At 46.5% G+C, this 17,743-nt stretch overlaps 1 protein-coding gene across 4 annotated transcripts in view; it reads left to right on the forward strand.

Annotated features, from left to right (window-relative positions):
• The window catches only part of ZFHX3 (zinc finger homeobox 3), a 930,873-nt gene that overhangs the window by 640,204 nt on the left and 272,926 nt on the right, over positions 1-17,743 (forward strand). Inside the window, exon 1 of one of the 4 annotated variants that reach the window (XM_075118500.1) lies at positions 3,677-3,720. The exons of 1 other annotated variant lie outside the window; for it this stretch is intronic. The gene's annotated coding sequence lies outside the window, so the exon portion shown is untranslated. Of the gene's footprint in view, positions 1-3,676; positions 3,721-12,191; positions 12,256-17,743 lie in introns of those variants that run through there. 2 more of the 4 variants (XM_075118502.1, XM_075118501.1) reach the window with 2 other exon arrangements.

Raw genomic sequence — 17,743 nt, forward strand, 5'->3', positions numbered from 1 at the left:
ATAACTGCAGGACAGTTCAGATGACGCAGTAGGCTCTGCACAAACTCTGTATACTGAAAAGGGGAACTCTTCCGTTTTTTCTTCTATTTCTCCTTGTCTATCCTATTGGTAAGGCCAGGGGAAGAATCTATCTCCTCATCTTGGTCTAGCCTTGTTTCTCTCCCCAGCTCCCTTAATTCCCTTCGCCTCATCTTCTGCCCTTTCCAGAGGCAGAAGAAAGGCATCTTAGGACTTGACCCCAGAGCAGAGCTGCTTGTGACTGGACCTGACTCTGGGAGGAAAAAGAGGAAGAGTACAACCCTCTCCCCTTGCTTTGCTGCTTAACCCTTTAGTTACTCAGAAATGGATAAGTAGCATTACTGCCTCTAACCCCAGCTGTGCTGCTGCCCTCTTCCTTTTCTGGGCACTTCGGATCACTTAGAAAGCACAGAAGAACAAGAATGCAGGAGCACTGAGAGACTGTCACAGGCGGGAAGAGAGAGAGCAGCAGAGCCTGAGGAATACCACAGAGTAGCCAAAAAGAAGGATGTTTGGTTAGTGTTAAGTACCCAGACATATGCACTTTGGCATGTTTGCATTTATGGAACTATACGTTTTCATAGGAAGTGAATGGACAGCAACACAGGGCTAGACTGCACAGAGAAATGTACATGTCTAAGAGGGTGCGTGCATGTATGTTATTTCTAAGGCACCTATCACCATAGTATCTGGTATTAGACTTCCTTGCCCCTTATCACCAGGTTTACTTTCTCCTGTACCCTGGAGAAAAATGTGCACAGAGAGAATGGGTCCTGCCTGACTGTCCCACTACATCTACAACCTTTGGAGAAAATAGACTCTTCTTAAAAAACTGTACCGGAAATGAGCAGGCAATTGTTGCCTTTATTCTGTTCTCCTAGCTTCACCAGCATTGAAGCAATTTGTTTTATATTCACAAAGAATGACAGCTACAAATTCTGTGTACCTCTACAGACAGCACATGGAGCAGCCTTGCAAAATTCTGCTTGCCCAAGGCAAGTAGGAATATATATATATTTTGTTTTTGAGAGGCAAGTTATTTTTTTCAGTTATCCTCAGAGTAAGAGGGGGCAAACAGATCTTTGTGCAGGGACAGGTAAATTTCCATGACTGTTCCACAAGGCTGACAAAAGTACATGCTTGCATTCATATACTTATTGATGTGTGTAAATTCACAAACAACATACAGGCAAATAGTTACACACCCTCTATGCATACCTCTGAGTTTTCATAATTTACAAATTAAATTATATACCAATTTAAATGCCCATTTTCTTGTATCTCACAAACATCCAAAAATAGCAAAATACCTTTATTAATTTACCAGATAATAGCGGTTCTTTGGATTTCTAGCATTCCTTCCCTTTTTCTACTAAAATTGTGAAGACTCCAAAATTACCACCTCAATATTAAATAATGCATGGTAGGCAGGTTTAGAGAATTAAAAATACAAATATTGACTAGTTTTAGCATGCAGTTCACTATATTACAATTTGAAATCCATCTATATTCAGAATCTCCCAAATGGAAACAACGACTGCAACTGGATTCCTTGTTCCGTACACTAAAAATCAGGAGGTTTTATTTATTTTGGTTACTATTTTTTAAAATATAAAATTACTGACATTTTTAAAGCCTCTCTAGGTGTTCAAGGAGGAAGACATAATTTGGCTGCATTTTTTTCAACAAAACTAACATTTACACAGGTTCTTGGAGACGGAGAAAAAGGGGGGAAAAAAAAGAAACATTAAATTTTAGACTGTTTTTTGCCTGGCCCATCTCCTAAAAATTCAAATGCTAGGTTCCCTCTAGTCAGCTACATTTTACAGTGACATGGGGCTGGGGAAAAAGAGCGATTAACTGTTGCAAATGGAAAGTTTAGATAATCACAAATGGAACAAATTGAAAGCAAAAATGTTACCGTAACAATAAAGAAATATTTAATCAAAGCCCAGGTTCTGTGGGGACTGAAGGAATGCTACATCCTTGCCTTAAAAAAAAAAAAAGGGGGGGGAGAAGAGAGAAAAGAGAGAGAAAGCAAGCTAGAAAAAAGGCAGAGGCAGAGCCGCCTCCTGTAGCTCCCCATTGTCCAGGGCTATAGAGAGCCCCAGAATGGCATTAACCTCACAAAAGGCACATTGTGCTGGGGACAAAAACAGCCCCTTCTTCTACAATAACTTTTAGCTTTTTATTTTTAGAAAATGACAAAGCTTTTGCAGCAATGGCTGGTGAAACCTGTAGCCCGATTTCCAGCGAGGCTGGACTTGGCTTTATTGATCAGCTGTCCCGCCTGGAAAAGCAGCCAGGAAAGTTTGAATGGGAACTCGATGTTGGTTCCTGGAGAGGAAAGCCCCGATTTGTTAAACTGAGCTTTCTGCATAAAGAGAGTTTTATTCCCCAGCGAGGGTCGCGGTGAGCCCGGGGGGATTCCCGAGCCGGGCCGACGCGGGCTCTCCGCGCCGGGCCAGGCACGCGTGGCGGGGCAGAGGAATTAAAGGCTCCCCGCAGCCTGCGCCCCCGAACTCGCCTCCCAGGGCGCAGGGAGTTGGGCGGCTGCTCGCAGGACACGCGTGCAAGGGGCACTGCGAGGCTGCCAATTCCGCGGGCGAAGTTACACAAGTGCATCCTTGGCGTGAAAGCTCCGGCCGCAGCTGGGCGCGGAGGCTCGGGCCGGAGGGACACGGCGGGCTCTGCCTGGCTGGGCGCTCGGGCTGGGGGCAGGTAGGGTCCGCGGCTGCCGCCGCCCTGCGCGGCGCTCTCCTGGGGCCGGGGAAGGGCCGGCTCCGCGCCGGGCCCGCGGCTCGAGGCGCTCCCCGGAGCTCGCCCTGCCTCTGCTCCTACCCCTAGAGACGGAGAAAGTTGCGCTTCTTTCCCGCTGCAACTTTCCCAGCTCCTCGCGGGAACTTCCCGGCGCTGGGTGCCCCGGCCCTGGCGGCGCGGCGCGGCAAGCGCGGGGCGGGGCGGGCCTGGCCGGGCAGGTGGCCCCCGAGCGCGGCCCGCCGGGCAGAGCGGGAGCCGGTCAGCGCCGCCGCGGGAGCCGCGGCCCAGCCCCCTCCGGCGCGGCGGCGGCGGCGGCCCCCCCCGGGTCCTGCGGGCCCCCCCGAGCGGCGCCGGGCCGGCCCCATGCCCCAAGTTTCGCTGCGCCGCCGCCGCGCTGCTCCCCCCGCCCGCTCGCCCGCTCGCTCGCTCCCTCCCCCGCCGCCTGGGCTGAATCTTATTGATCCAGAAGGTGGCTAATTAGCCCTTCCCGTCGTGCCTGGGTAATGAGGCACATGCGCACTGCACTAATCAGCCATTTTTTGCAGGAAACTAATTAGCAGAATAAAGATCCAAAGAGTTTTTTTTCTTCCCAATCATCAGATCTGAGTCCGGGCGCTTCCTGCTCCGGCGACCGCCAGCCCCGCCGCCCGCTCCGCCCCGAGCGCCGCTGCTGCTGCTGCCGCCCGTGGCCCCCTCTCTCCGGGGGGCTGCAAACTCCCCGACAACGATGCTGCTGCTGGGCAGCGGCGGCGGCGGCGGCGGCTCCTGCTCGGCTCCGGCTGCTGCCTCCTGCTCCCGCTGCTGCTGCCCCGGGCTCCTCCTCGGAGCGCGCCGCTCCTGCCGCTGCCGCCGCGGCAGCCTGCATGGGATCCGTGGCCCCCGCGCCGCCGCCGCCGCCCGGGATTAAAGCGCCGCCGCCGCCGCCGCCGGAGAAGCGACCGTGTAAGTGGCAACTTTCCTGCCCGGTCCCCCGCTCGGGCTCCTCCTGCTCGGGGCGCTCGGGCTGCTTTGCATGGGGCTGGTCCTGCCCCCCGCCCTCCCGCTCCCACCCACCCAGCTCGGAGCCCGCAGCAAACTTTGTGCCGCCCGCTGTCCGGGAGCCCCGCCGGGGACCGAGCCGGCCGGCCGGGGCGCTGCCCCGGGACACGCTCCGCGCCGGCCCCCGCGATCGCCGCCGCTAGCTCCGTCCGCGGCCGGCCCGCCGCGCTCTTCTCCGGCTGCCGCTCGCAGGTGTCTCGGGCTCGGGGATGGCTCCGGCTCCGGCTCAGCGAGCCCCAGGAGGCGGGGGACTCGCCTGCTCCCGAGGAGATGCCCGGCGCCCATGGACTGCTGCGTGCCCGGCGGCGCCCCGGCGGCGGGGCCCAGGGACAATGGCAGCGAGCGAGGAGCGGGGATCGCCTGCCCGGGGCTGGGGTGACACCGGCGGGGCCGCTCAGCTCCGCGGCGGAGCAGGAGCGCGCCCGGGGCGCAGGGTTAGGCTACGAATTGCACCCCGCAGAAATTCACTTCGGGACAGGAGCGGGCGCCCGGGCTCGGCTCGGTGCCCCCGAGATTTTTGTCTCGTGCTCGGGTTTGCTCTTTTTGAAGAGTGCTTGGGGAGGGACAGGAACTTGGTCGGAGTGGTTTAAAATCCAGGTTTGTGGGGGACAAGGAGAACATTGATCAGAATAATCTGCATAATCGATAGGGCAATGTGCTGAAATCGTGTCCCTCCATTTACTGTAAATTTCTCTAATCTCTGCCGCGAGACTGCCCGAGTGCAGCTTCCCTCTTCCTAGTGTGCATTTAATTGCAATCCAGCACCCCCGACTTTACTGCTCGGCTCTCTGCAACTGTCACTGGGAAGGAGACACACTTTGTCTGCCTCACTTTCAAATTCCGTCCCTTTACTTTTCTCTTCAGTGGCTTTTTTGTGTGTATTTTTTCCGGGTAGGTGTTGAGAGGTTTAATAGGAGATGTCTTTAAACTCGGCCAGTTCCTGAATGTGGATTAATGTAGTTTGCTAGTCTTTCAAATGAACAATAACACTTCCTAGGATCCCTTCTCTGTTAATCTAGGGTTAGATTTCTGCTGTGTTAAATGTCCTATAATTCTGTACAATTAATACACCAAAGAGCAATTTAAAAATATTTTAATTTTTTTAAAAATTGTTCCAGTGTAGACACCATTCCATCCTTGTTGCCAGTCCCTTTAATCCTGCTGCCTTAGGTGAATTTGTGTTTGGGATATATTTTGAAAGAGAAGTTCAGTTTAGTCTAGTTACCACTTTAATAAAATAAAAGTGTACATGGAGCTAGTTTTGAAGATTGTGGTTAGGGGGATGGGAGAGGTGAAGGCAGAAAATGCCACTGTAGGCCAATCCCTCCTTTCTCAGTTTCAGTTTTTAATTACTTAATGCTGAATTGCACAGTGCTTATCTAAATATTTGCAAATGCTCTTTCCTATTGATTCCTCTGAATAAACTGTCCTCCTTCGCTTCAGAGCGGAGGTGATTCATGCTTTTTTAAAATGAAATCTCTAGAGCGGTGTGTGTATATTTTAGTGTATAAAAACACACACATTTTAGTTTTAATTTATAAATTGGGCGTGTGTTTTTTGGAACTGTGTTAAACTCTTTTTGGGCTCTGGGAAAGATTTGTTTCTCTTTTGAACTGTGCTTGAAGCTGGCCTTTGGTAGATCCAGGACTTGGTGTGTACATGTACATCTCTGCCTGCTCGCTTCTTCTCTCTCTCTTGTTTAATATGGAGCAATTTTCTGGAGGCTCAGTGACTCCCTCCTTGGGGTCACATTGAGTTCGAATCTCACTGAAGGTGCAGGAATCCTGCAATGGGCGAAGTAAGAGAATAGAGAGAATGGGGTCAAGTTGGTTCCTTAGAGGCCAAAACTCCCATAGCTGCCTTTATATTATAAATAAATAAATAAATAAAATTAGCTTCCCCCCCCCTCCCCTGCCATGTTACAAATTGCAGTCTCCCCTTTCAGATATTTGCTTTACAGCTTAAAGCTTCTCCCCCTTCTGCCCTCAGCCAACACCCCCCCCCGAACCCCCCCAAAAATGGAGTGGGGAGAAGGGGAAAAAAATAAGTTGAGTTTAGGCAAATAATGTTCAGTCTCCATATCCTATTACAAAGCACTTTGAATATGCAAGACATCACACAAGACCAGTTATTCCAGTTACAACAAACTTAAAAAAAGAGAAAAAGGAAAGGCAGGTTTAGATGGACTCTCTCGCACTAACAAATTACATATTTAAAGCTCTCTTTAATTTTTTCCCGTAATCGCATAGTATCAATGCTTTTTTTTTTTTTTTTTTGGATGTCTTGTTCTTTCATTACAATCTTTCAGCCGAGTTTAGGAAGATTGCTGCAAGCAACACGTTTTCTGTAGTTTTGTTCCTGTATCTTGGAGGAGAGTTGGCAGGCATTCTGTGGTTTGCAGTTACACAATATGTTATCATGTTTTTAATCACTAAATCATTGCAGTGGTTATAGATTTACAGTCTTAGGGTATTACAGAGGAGAAACAGAGGCTATATGTATTTATATGTATGAGTGTGTCTGTGTGTTTTGTGAACTTTTAAATTGTATTGTTTTTCTTTTGTTTTCTGAAAGAGAAGAAAGTTTATATTTTTGTGCCAAGTCTCCCCACGTGCTTCAAAAAAGTTTGTAAAATCTTCTGATCCCAACAGAGCAGGAATTCTAATATTAGTATACGAGATGTTATGTGAAATGTTGGCGTTAAACTAACATCGTGGTTGGGGTTAGCGAAAGGCAGTCAAGCTGTTCTCTTGTTTTAATATTAGCCACCTGCATTGGGATTTGGCACTTATTGGAAATGGTAATGTGGGGGAGAAGGACCCATGTTTTGTAGATGTCCGTGACCTAGTGTGTCATGTCATTGGTAGCCCACTTTCTGCTTCTGTTTTCATATTATTATGTAACAGAATCCTTGGTAGCATTAAAAATTCAGTATTACAAGCTGATTGTAATGCTCCCTCATTAGGGAGAACTGTCTGGCCCTGTATTAAGTGAAACACGGAGCATGGCTTTTAGATTCTAAACATCAATAAATATTAAGTATCAGCAGAGGAAAAAATAAAGTTAGCTGGGCTTTTGGCCCCTTCGTAGTTCTCTCCCCCTCCCTACCCCACCATATTGTCTGTCTGTCTTTTATTGTGAGCTAGATATCTGCTTTCCATTGGTGACTTTTTCTGTCTTTCTTGAGAGAGGTCTCTTGTATACACAAAAGGTTTGGAAGTTTGTTTTGTTTTGATCTGTATTAAACAGGTCCTTCAGTTTGCTGATGTCATTTCCTTTCATATTTGAGTTGTTTGTTGTGCCTCCCCGCCCCCCTTCTCAGCTGGAGCCTAGGGCAATGTGGGGAAGTGCAGCAGCGGACGAAGTAAGTTCTGGGTTCAAAGGCTGAGGGTCGTATGGTGCCTTTTCGTCATTCTCTGTTTCGCCTGCTTGGAAAGAGGCTCCAATCCCAATATCTGGTTAAATGCTCAGACATCAGCTTTCTGTGGCCTGTCCATGGGCTGCAGTGGCAGGCGATGATTCATCTCAATTTCCTTTTCGTGCTCGATCCCCTTTTTAATGCCTTTAATACTCCCCTCTGCCCCTCCCCCCCACCTTTCCTTCCCCCCCCCCCCCCCCCAAAAAAAAAAAAAGTTCTGACAACTGCAATTCACTTGCAAATCTGAGGCCAGCATTAGTGGGGCTCCTGCTGTGAAAAGAACGAAAGTGTTTCAAGTTTTTTTTCCCCCTGTCGCTTTATTTCTGTTCTTCATCTCCAGTTAAACGTTTTTAAGTAGCTTTTTCCTTTCCTTGGTCAGTTGACTGACTTCAGAGGTATGGGCCCTGTTCTCCTGATGTTGCTAACGTTGCTATATAGCTCAGTTCTCTCCTCTGCAAGCATTCTTCAGTCTGTAACAAAAACAAACAAACATAGGAAAGAGGAGGAAGAAAAAGAAACCAAATTTCTAACGGCAAAGGTTTTTTTTTTTTTTTTTTTAAATGTCTAGTTATATTCGGAAAGGAGTGGCCATTCGTCTGTTTGCTTCAGGTTTTCTGTATCCAAGCTGGGGTGAAAAATGAGCCAGCATTGACACTTGGCCTAATGTGAAACCCTGGGTAACCTCTTTCCCCTTCTATGGCTCTGGCCTTTTGTTCCTGGAGAACTGAGCTAAGGTGCTTTTCACTCGGACCAAAGGCAGCACGAGAAGTCTCCCTGTGTGCCTAGCGCCTTTGGATGGCCTCCTCATGGTTATTGTCAGAGCAGAGTCTAGGAAACAATCGCTTTGGCAAGACATAAACGCAAAAACATTTGTCCATCTTTTAATCTCTTTGTTTTAGGATTTTTTTAATCTCGTTCTTTAAATTTCACCATTTCAGTTTGTGTCTTGAGAGAGACGAGTGGAACAACATGAAGCAGATTTACCGTAGGCCAGGCCAGCAGTTGAACAGATTCAGTAGAAATTCCTAAATCCTAAACTGATGCACATATGGCTGACTGCATTTGTGTCTCTGTTAACACTTTCTTCAACTTTTTAAAATAAAAATGTTGTTCTGAAAAAGCAAAAAATGACGTAAGACTGTTATTTGAACTTGATTTAGTATTTTATAGGCACCATTTTTTACTATATTTTACTGCACATACACCACACCCCCGTCAGTTCTAAGCTTGCTTGTCTGTACTGGAAGAATTATTAGGCAACCATCTTATTCTAGGTTGTACTCTGGCTTGTATGAATAGTGTTTCTGATATAGTCATTTAATTAATTATAAAGGTGTCTTAACACATACTGCACATAGGAGAGAGCGGCTCTTTTTAGAAAAGAGTAATTACAACCCCCCCAAACCTCTTAAGGCTCTTAACTTTGTTTTTTAATGTAATACCACCTGCCTTTGTGTGGTTTGTATGACGCTGAATATAAACTGATGCATCAGATGGGAGAGATGGTCCATGAACAAAGCAGGAGTCCGATTTTCCCCTTCTTCTCCTCCCCCCCCCCACCTTAATATATCTGCATCAGTTGGGATGCTGTATTTAGAGGTCTGTCAGCTTTTCTGTTATGAACTCTTAAATTTTGCAGGTTGTACCATAGAAAAGCCTCCCCACGGCTAAGATGAGGTGTTCACATTGTATGAAGGCTATTCTGTTTTTTTTCTTTTGTTTTCCTATAATTCAACCTCTTCTCCCCCTTCCCCTTCCCTCCTCCACCCCCCATTTGGAATTGTACTGTAGTCCATTAGTCCCTTATAGGAGATTTATACTTTTGTATTTTGAGGTGAGGAAAAGAGAACCAGGTGAAAGAAATTCTTCTAGTAACAGACTGTTTTCAGCACCTGCACAGAGCTTCCTCTGCTTCCTTCTCTTCCTTTTCTGCCATTTTAAACTTGGATGGGATTTTTAATCTGTGGAACTAACATTGCCACGATAGAGTTGTTGAGGGCTGTCGTGTCAGGAGAATGGGAATCCAAACATCTGTGCGTAGGCCTCCGCACAGCAGACTCTCTAATGGTTTTGACGGAGCTGTTGTGGTCTGTTGTCTGGAAAATCTGCATTCTACGTAGTGCCCGAGGGGGGCCTCGGTACCACAGACCGTAATGTGTACCTAAATATAACTGCCTAGGCACAATGGGGTGAGATAAGGGCAGAACAAGAAGCTCAACTGAATGTCTGCCTCTTGTTTTGTCCCTGATTTACAATTCGTGTGTGTGGTTTTTTTAAGTGTAGCAAAGGGTTCACAAGAATAAATATATTCTACTCAGTTATATAAGAAAAAAGCACATAGCTAAGGTTTCCCTTTTAGATGAAAATGGGGGCGCTCCTACTCATTGTCCCTTTTTTCAGGAATTCTGTCTGCCCTCGGTGAGAGAATGCAGACAGGTTATGTGTACTCCATTGCATATGTGTGAAGAAACCTGGCTGGCACAGTTTTATCTGGGTAACTTACCAGTTAGCTGAGCCTCTGAAGCGGTAAGTCTCCCATTTCGGGGGCATGCGGAGCCAGCATCTCTTGTTAAAACGTTTGTATTTAGCTGGTGTCAGTTCATGTGTGCATCCACACGCAGCTGGGTCAGTTTCTAAAGAACTGGAACTGGAGAGGAGTGACCATTTCCAATACTATTGTTTTTTTGTTGGTTCTGCAGGACAGAAAATGTCTGTCTGTTGGTGCAGGGGAGGTGAAGTGTGTATCTCCAGAGCAACCACAGTTTAAGGAGCAGCGGTGTGTTCCAGACCAGGTGTACACTGTGTATATATTTTCAGAGAAAGGGTGAAACGTACGGGTAAAGTTCAGTCTTGTTTGAAATGATGTTTTGATTCAGGGGTGTCGGAAGGGGGGAGACCTGCTGACTGATTCTGTAATGGGAGCAGCACAGTGTTCAGATTACCTGCCTGCTTCTGCGTGTAGCCCAGAGTGTCTGCTCGTAGCAAAGTGTTCTGTGTCCAGGGGGATCTCAGGTTATTTGGGTTCCTGTTAGTTAGGTCTGAGGTGGAAGAAGCAGGTTCTGGTAGCCATTGTTAAAGACGTTCTCTTTTGCTGCTAAATCTTGATGTTTACGTGGCTCTCCAGGTGTCTCTGTGTTGCTCTTGAATTCATTATTATATTTAAGATGTTTAACTGTTAATTGTCTGGTTTTTTTGGTGTTATCAAATTACAAACATGCTCCTTGTTAAAGCAAAGCAGCAAAATTAGATTTTTGAGCACACAAACATTTTCTTATGGTCCTTAATTAACTGTACAGTTTGTGTTCCCAGGAAGGTGGAAAGTGCAAGCCCAGAGTACTCAGGCTTTAAAGTTTCATGTTTCAGAAGAGAGGTGAGATTTGAGGAAGGAGGCTCTGGTCTTTGTTTCTTTGGGAAGGGGTGAGGTTTGGGGTGTTGGTGATAGTAATACTGTGTGTTGCAGTCTATCCAGAGAAAATCTCCCCCCCCCCCCAAGTGTTTTCATAAAGACGTTTCCGCTTTGCGGTATGTTTAGTCTTTTCAGAACCGTAACTTTGGTATGAATACACCTGTTGAAAAGTAATCTCCTAGGACTGAATAGAAACAGGCGTGTCCTGGGAAGTCTCAGCTCACTGGAGTACTGTTTTTCCTCTAAAAAGAAAAGGAGTACTTGTGGCACCTTAGAATACTCCTGACCTATTCTGTCCCTCCCAGTGCACTGATAACCTAGGGTAGTTGTCCCTGCTTCTGGAGGTGTTGGCTGGCTAGGACATGGGTAGAATCACCACCACTCTGGAATAAAATGCAGGGGCTTCCTTCTAGGGGCTTGCCTGGTGTCTGTACCAGAGACTGTTTGCTTCTTCTAGCTAATGATAAACAAATTACAAAACAGCTTGTTAGGTAACAGAGTTTTAACACCTCCCTTCGCGCCCCCCCATATTGTAACCATTCTTTAGCGTGTGCAAAAGTACTAATACACGTATACGAACTCAGAGCCATCTCAGCATGTATACCAGATGTTCTGGTGAGGAGCGTGGGATAAATCCCTGCACAGATTGCTGGAGTATCTGAGCACCTGCGTTGTTGCTATCCAGTGAGGTGCCCATAGCTTTTTGTTTTCTCTCTGTATGATGCATTACATACAGTGATAAAAGCAGAATACACGGGCAGGCACTTGGGAAGCCTGAAAGGGTTGCAGTCAGATGAAATACTGAAGGGGACAGTGCGGGATTTGGCCTGCCAAAGGTATCTTCCATGCTGAAGTGACGTGTACCTGAAAGATGTGGCTGTAAGTCTAGAGTCTGAGGTGGGAGGTTGGAGGCAGAAGACCACTACTGTTGTAGGCAATACAGGAAACAGAACTGCACTGATTTTGTTGACGTAGGTTTGTGTGTGTGCTGCCAACTAGATTGGTTATGTTATCCTCATGTTTTATTTATTTCATTTGCATTGCAGGAGTGCCCCTCGGAGTCCCGCTCATACGTCAGGACCCAATATGCTAGGCATTGTTACAAATGCATAACAGAGATGGTCCCTTCCCCCAGACTGTTCACAATCGAAGCTCCTGCTGTCTGGTTACCGAGATTGTAGGATGAGGCCCTAGTCCCTTTTAGAAGAGTGAAGACTTTTATTTGAAAGCATGAAGCATCAGTGCATGCCGGTAAAAGCCAGTTCCAGCTGAGTTGAAGCAGTGTGTACTGTGCTGTTGGTCAGGCCAGGAGAAGCCTGCTAATAGTTGACACTTGGCATCCACTAGGTTTACACGAGCCCCTCCTGGTTCCAGCGAGGGGTCCATCCCCAGGCTGAAGTGGATTTGTGCCGGCATGGCTTGTGTTTTTGAGAGGCTGCGTGCTCGCTGAAGAAGCGCGAGAGCTCCTGGCTGCTGTGTACCCAACGTCCTTGCGTGCGTTTCCGATTAGCCGCCCCTTACTGTGCCAGACAGAACTGTAGATGTCAGGCTTTGCACAGAAAGGAGAGCAAGGCAGGGAGGGCGAGGGAGAGACAAGCCTACAAGCAGCAGGGCTGTGAGTTTCAAATTAACCTTCTGCTTTGTTGATGTCTAACGTGAAGCCCCCCTTCCCCTCAGCCCCCTCCCAGTGCAGTGCACGTTGGCAAATTGTGAGAGTCTGTCTTAATTTACATAAAGCTATTACAAGAGGCTGGGCAGCAGGAAGACTGCGTTCAGGCGGTGGCCCTCTGGGGGACGGCAATCGGAATGCCTTGTGCTGAATGGCAAGTCCAGCAGCGCTCGCAGGCAGGCAGTCGGGGGAGGGGAGTTTCCCTTCCAGAGACGGTTTGTGGCATGGGGGATTTGACCATCTTTCTTTCAACACGATCGTAGCAGCTGACTATGGAAAAGACCTGCTAGATTATCGTATCCCATGCAGGATTGCTTCCTACAGGATATTTTTTATACTATGTTGTCCAATTCAGTTTTAAGTAATGGGGATTCCACCCTTTCATTTGGGAGACGATTCCACAGCCTTAAAACATCCACTCCTAGAAAGTTCTTTCAGATGTTGAGCCTAAGTCTTCCCTTTCTGAATTTCACCCCTTTACTCTTAGTTATATGCATTCCTATCCTGAGTTCTTTCCCCTCCCTTCCATTTGCATCTTTCAAATACCTGTAGGCTGTTAGAGATGCAGATTACTGATGAGCATGGATTTGAAGTCAGGAATGCCCAAGCCTAGTCATGATGCTGACTTTGGGCCAGTCACTTAACCATTGTGCCTCAGTTTCCGTCTATAAAATGAGATAAAACTTAGTTCTGTCACAGAACTGTAGTAAGGGTTAATGATAGAAGATCTGTAATCTGCATTGAACAGGGAAAGCACTTTATGTCCCATCCCCTTGCCATTTCTGTTGCTTTGCTCTGAATAGCCTCCAGTTTGTCAGTGCTGTTCTAGTGGTCAGGTGCTTGGAATTAGCAGTATTCTAGGTGTGCTCAGACTAGAGTTATTAGAGAAGGGAGCCATAACATGCATTTGAGTCTGAAGCTATTTCTCAGCTTCATAATCTTCTCTTATCGTCTAAATAATTCCACGTATTGGGGGCTTTATGGATTTGTATTCTTTCAGCTTGGAAAAGAGAGCAGGCCAGCTAGTGTAGCAGGTTTGGGGTCTGTGTTGGTAAGAGTGAGTCCCAGGGAAAACATCTGCTCACAGAGCTGAAGAAGTTGCTCAGGGTCTGTTTTGCCTTTCAGATAGAAAATGACTGTAGACTAAGATCTCCTAGTCTAGTCTTGTTAGCTTTCCTCCGCGTCTCTTACCTTGCTGCAGTCACGGCTGCCACTACCTCCATTCCTGGGGCCTCATTCCGCAGGACCATTATAGACATGCCTGGGGCTCTGGTTTAATTGACCTTTATTTTGGAATGGGGTGGGATATGAATCTCCTTCTGGTCTGAGCAGCGGTGCTAGATTTTTATTGGATCATACTTGTTAGTATGTGTTGCCTCATCTAGTGGAAAGAGGGCAATGACAGTGGCAGTAAAATACTTGTACCATGATAGCAGTTATGGTGTGGAGAGGAGTGGATGTGCACATCTGGCAAAGGTGAAAGGTTCATGTCTAATCCAGAGGGGCTGTCTGAAGGGCCTATTTCCCTGCTGTGGGGAAGGGGATTGCTTTGGAATCCATGCTTTACCACTGCAGAAATGTCATCTTTAATCTATTCTGCTCCCAGTGGTTCCTGGTGTGTAAATTGTACATGCAGAGGTGTCTGGGTTAGGAGAGCCAGTAAAGTAGTTTTAAAGAGAAGACTTCAGTCAGTTACAACTGTGAGACCCCTAAAAGGGCAGGCTGACATACTCTCTCCCTAGCCTTACAGGTATTGCTGGGATCTCTGCAGTAGACCTGATTTGGTATATACTGGGGTCAGAGAGCAAGGGGAGTGTGGGAGGCGCATGCCAACTACTCTATTAGTCCATTTGCAAAGTGAAGGAGTAGGGGAAAAGGAGGAAAAATGTCTGCTACATCATAAGACTGGTGCTGGAGAAGGATGCGCTAGCTGACTACAAGTGCCGTTCGCACAGCATATTTGCAATCTCTTACTAGATGAGGAGGGGTGATGAGGTAGAGTGCTGGTGAGTTTCATTCTTCTTGCTTAGTGTAGTGTCCTAGAAGGGACGTGCTGAGTACTATAGAGCAATGCCTGGCTCCCTCCGGCATGAGGTCCTGGAATTACTTGAAGTGGCAAGGCAGTCATGCCTAAAAAGCTCCCTTCCTTGCAGGCTCGCAACAGTTTCCTCTGAAACTGCAAATGTTTAAGCATCTGAGCAGAACTTTGGGAGAGTCCTGAGAATTTCTCAAAACAAACGGCCCCAAAAGCTTTAACTCCGCCTGAGGAGTGTCGGCTAGTTCTCTTCTTCTGGGTTTAACAAGATGCCAGAGGCAGGGAAACCACTTTCACCTTGAAGGGTAACCCTCCTCATTTTTCCCATCTCTCAGCTGCTTTGAAGTGAGCTGTCCCTAGGCTTAGGACCAAGGGCCCGGCTGGCAGCAGCTCTGCATCTGGACCATATGATGTTCTCTGAAGATTCTTCCTCTTACTGTGAGTCCCTTTGTGACTTGTAATTTTTGGAGGTGAGCTTTGTAGAAGGTGGGAAGGGGGAGACTAGTTTGGGGGAGTTGAAGTTTCCTCTTCTGCTCCTTTTTCCTCCATTAGCCTGAGAGGCCACTAGAACATGAAGCATCAGCTGGTTCCTCCATGCAATAGGCATCCTGTCAGGATTCTGGATGAAACTGGTTTTTCTTCCTTTTGCATCTGAAGGTCATGATACAGTCAGGGAACACAAAGATTAATGAGGCCTGTGAAGTGAGCACCTCCAGAGAGGCATTGGATGGCCCCCTGGGAATCTTGAAACTCGTAGCTGCTCAGTCATTGGGGTTCATCATTATGCACCTCTCCCGTATTTAGTCCTCTATTACAGGGACTTCTAGGGCTCTGCTAGCAGTGCTCCAGAGTCGTGACACCTCTTCTCCTCCTCCCAAGCCGTTCTCAAGGCAGAAGAAATCTCTATGTGCTTAGACCCTTGAGGAATGCTAAGAGCCCAAGCAGGATGTCCTCCCTCCGGACCTTGTGCAAGGAGCTAGGATTTGGACCTTTTTGACTTAATGTGAAAGTGTCTTGTGGGAATTTGGCAGGCATGGGGTGGAGAGAGATTCCCCTCTGAGTGCTGGAGGCAAGGGGATGTCAGTTTAACAGAGTAGCTGCATGTTACAATATTTGAAATGACAGTGGAATTTTCATCTGCTGCTGACTTCATGCTCTACACCTCCCCCCCCCCCCCCCCGATTTCTATTAGCAGAGGTTAGTGACTGTTCAGACCTCGTTCCTGAATTTCTGGGGGTGGGGGCAAGGGGATGGATGGAGCTGGGAATAGAGCTGATATGTAGTCCTTGGAGGGGGCTTGGAGATCCAGTCCCCCATCGGAGTTAACAAGTGAAGGAGAGTTGAATCAAGAAGAAGGAAGATTCACTGGGGGCAACAGAGTGTCTGAGAGGGCCTCTGTTCTACCATTGAAATGGTCAGGTTCTTAGTATTAAAATCCAAAAAGTGGAATGAAACCAAGAGTGAGTCATAAAGCTCAAGCCTTTAACATTCCCTTTGAAGGTGACCTGCAAAGGAAGAAATAGTTTTGCATCATGTCTTATTTCTCTCAAATTATTTTTTTCTTTTTTCTTTAGAAATATTAGGAGTATCAAATCTTGTCTTTCCTGTTTTTTGCTGGAGGTCTCCTTGTGGGAACCAGAGAACTGGAATGGGAGCTTTCTTAGTCTACTATTGAAGGGGTGAGGTGTTTAATAATAATGATACTTTCGCCAACTGTTTATCAGGCATTTGAGTTAAATATATATGAACATAGATTTCTAAACAGCCTTCGTACCTCTTTCCCTTTCAGTTTAGGTTTCAATCCCTAGATACTGTACTGTGATATCCTACAAGTTTCCCAGTCATCTATAGAGCCTTTCAGGAAAAACAGAATAGACCAGGGGTGGCCAAACTTACTGACCCTCTGAGCCGCATGTGACTAACTTCAGAAGTTAGAGAGCCGGGGCACACCTGCCAGGGCTCAGGGCTTCAGCCCTGTGGGAGGTGTCTGATGGGGCTCAGGGCTTCCGCCCCACTCTGCTGAAGCCCCGAACCCCAGTGGGTGCTAATTTCTAATGCTAAGTGTTAGGGGAGTGATTCACCTCCCTTCATATATCATAAAAAAGCAAAAACAGGGCAACTTCCCCTTTTCTTTGCAGATCACCTTTAAAAGGAGTGACCGTGTGATGTATGATTCCATTCCCAACGTTAACTACAAAGAGTAAAGCATCGACAAATGCTTTGAATTATTTTTATTCCCTCTTCATAGTTTAATACATGATAGTATTGTAAGAATCACCTTAATGTGGGTTATTTTTAAAGGGGTAAGTCAAACTCAAAATCATGCTTCTGTCTGAAAATTGATAGAAGCAACATCTAACGATATTTTAATAGAAAGCCTAGAGGTTTTCTCTTTGTTTGCAGTGGGTGTTGGAAAGTGCTTTGTGTATTTCACTTTCTCTGTTTAGTCAGTTTCCTCCTTGTTGGTGTGGGTCTTTCACACAGTGGAGGAAAGGGATGTACTTGAACAAAAATTGAAAATACATTTCCTAAAATGAGAATTCCCTGCTGTATGTGTAGGACCTGAAACAACTACTGATTTTCTTTTGAATTGACCATATTTCATATTGGCAACATCCCTGTTTTAAGTGACTTAAACAATAAAGTACAGTTCGACTCTGAAAAACTGCCCGTAAAAATGCTCTGATGCGTCTCTGGATCTATTTCAGAGTAGCAGCCGTGTTAGTCTGTATTCACAAAAAGAAAAGGAGGACTTGTGGCAGCTTAGAGACTAACAAATTTATTGGAGCATAAGCTTTCGTGAGCTACAGCTTATTGTTTCTAAGACTTCTGTATTAGAGACGCTCCCTTTTCTCATTGGTAACTCTGCAAACTCAGCCTGTGCAGTCAGACACAAGCTGGTTTTTTAAATGTCCCTTATCTGTAGCTATAATGGTTCTGCTGGCTAAATTAGGCCCTCATTCCCACCTGTGTAGCTCCATTGCCTTCAGTGGATTTATTGGAAGTTAGGCCTGTTCTACCCAGAATTTGTGCTGGTTTAATTTTAAATGGGTTTAAAAACTTGTTGACTTAACCCAGTACAAACCCCTGTGTGGGCTGGACACTCTCTTTAATTTTGGTTTATGGGTGGCTTATTTTGGTTTGGTTTATATTTGTTCCCAATCAAATTAAGCTAAACCATAAAGGCCTTTCTTAAACCGATCTGAGTGTCCATACAGGGATTTTCACTAGTAACTCAGATTGAATTCACACCTTAGATTAAATTGGTGTAATTTTCCTATGTAGACAAGTTCCTTAGTAAATAATTCTGTTGATGATGGACAGGCAGGAATAGAATCCAGGTCACTCAGCTGTAACTGTGTTGACTCTGTCCGGCTAATAGGAGCCAAAAGCATGAGA

The sequence above is a fragment of the Caretta caretta genome, chromosome 12 (genome assembly GCF_965140235.1).
Source record: "Caretta caretta isolate rCarCar2 chromosome 12, rCarCar1.hap1, whole genome shotgun sequence".
In the NCBI taxonomy this organism is placed as follows: Eukaryota; Metazoa; Chordata; order Testudines; family Cheloniidae; genus Caretta; species Caretta caretta.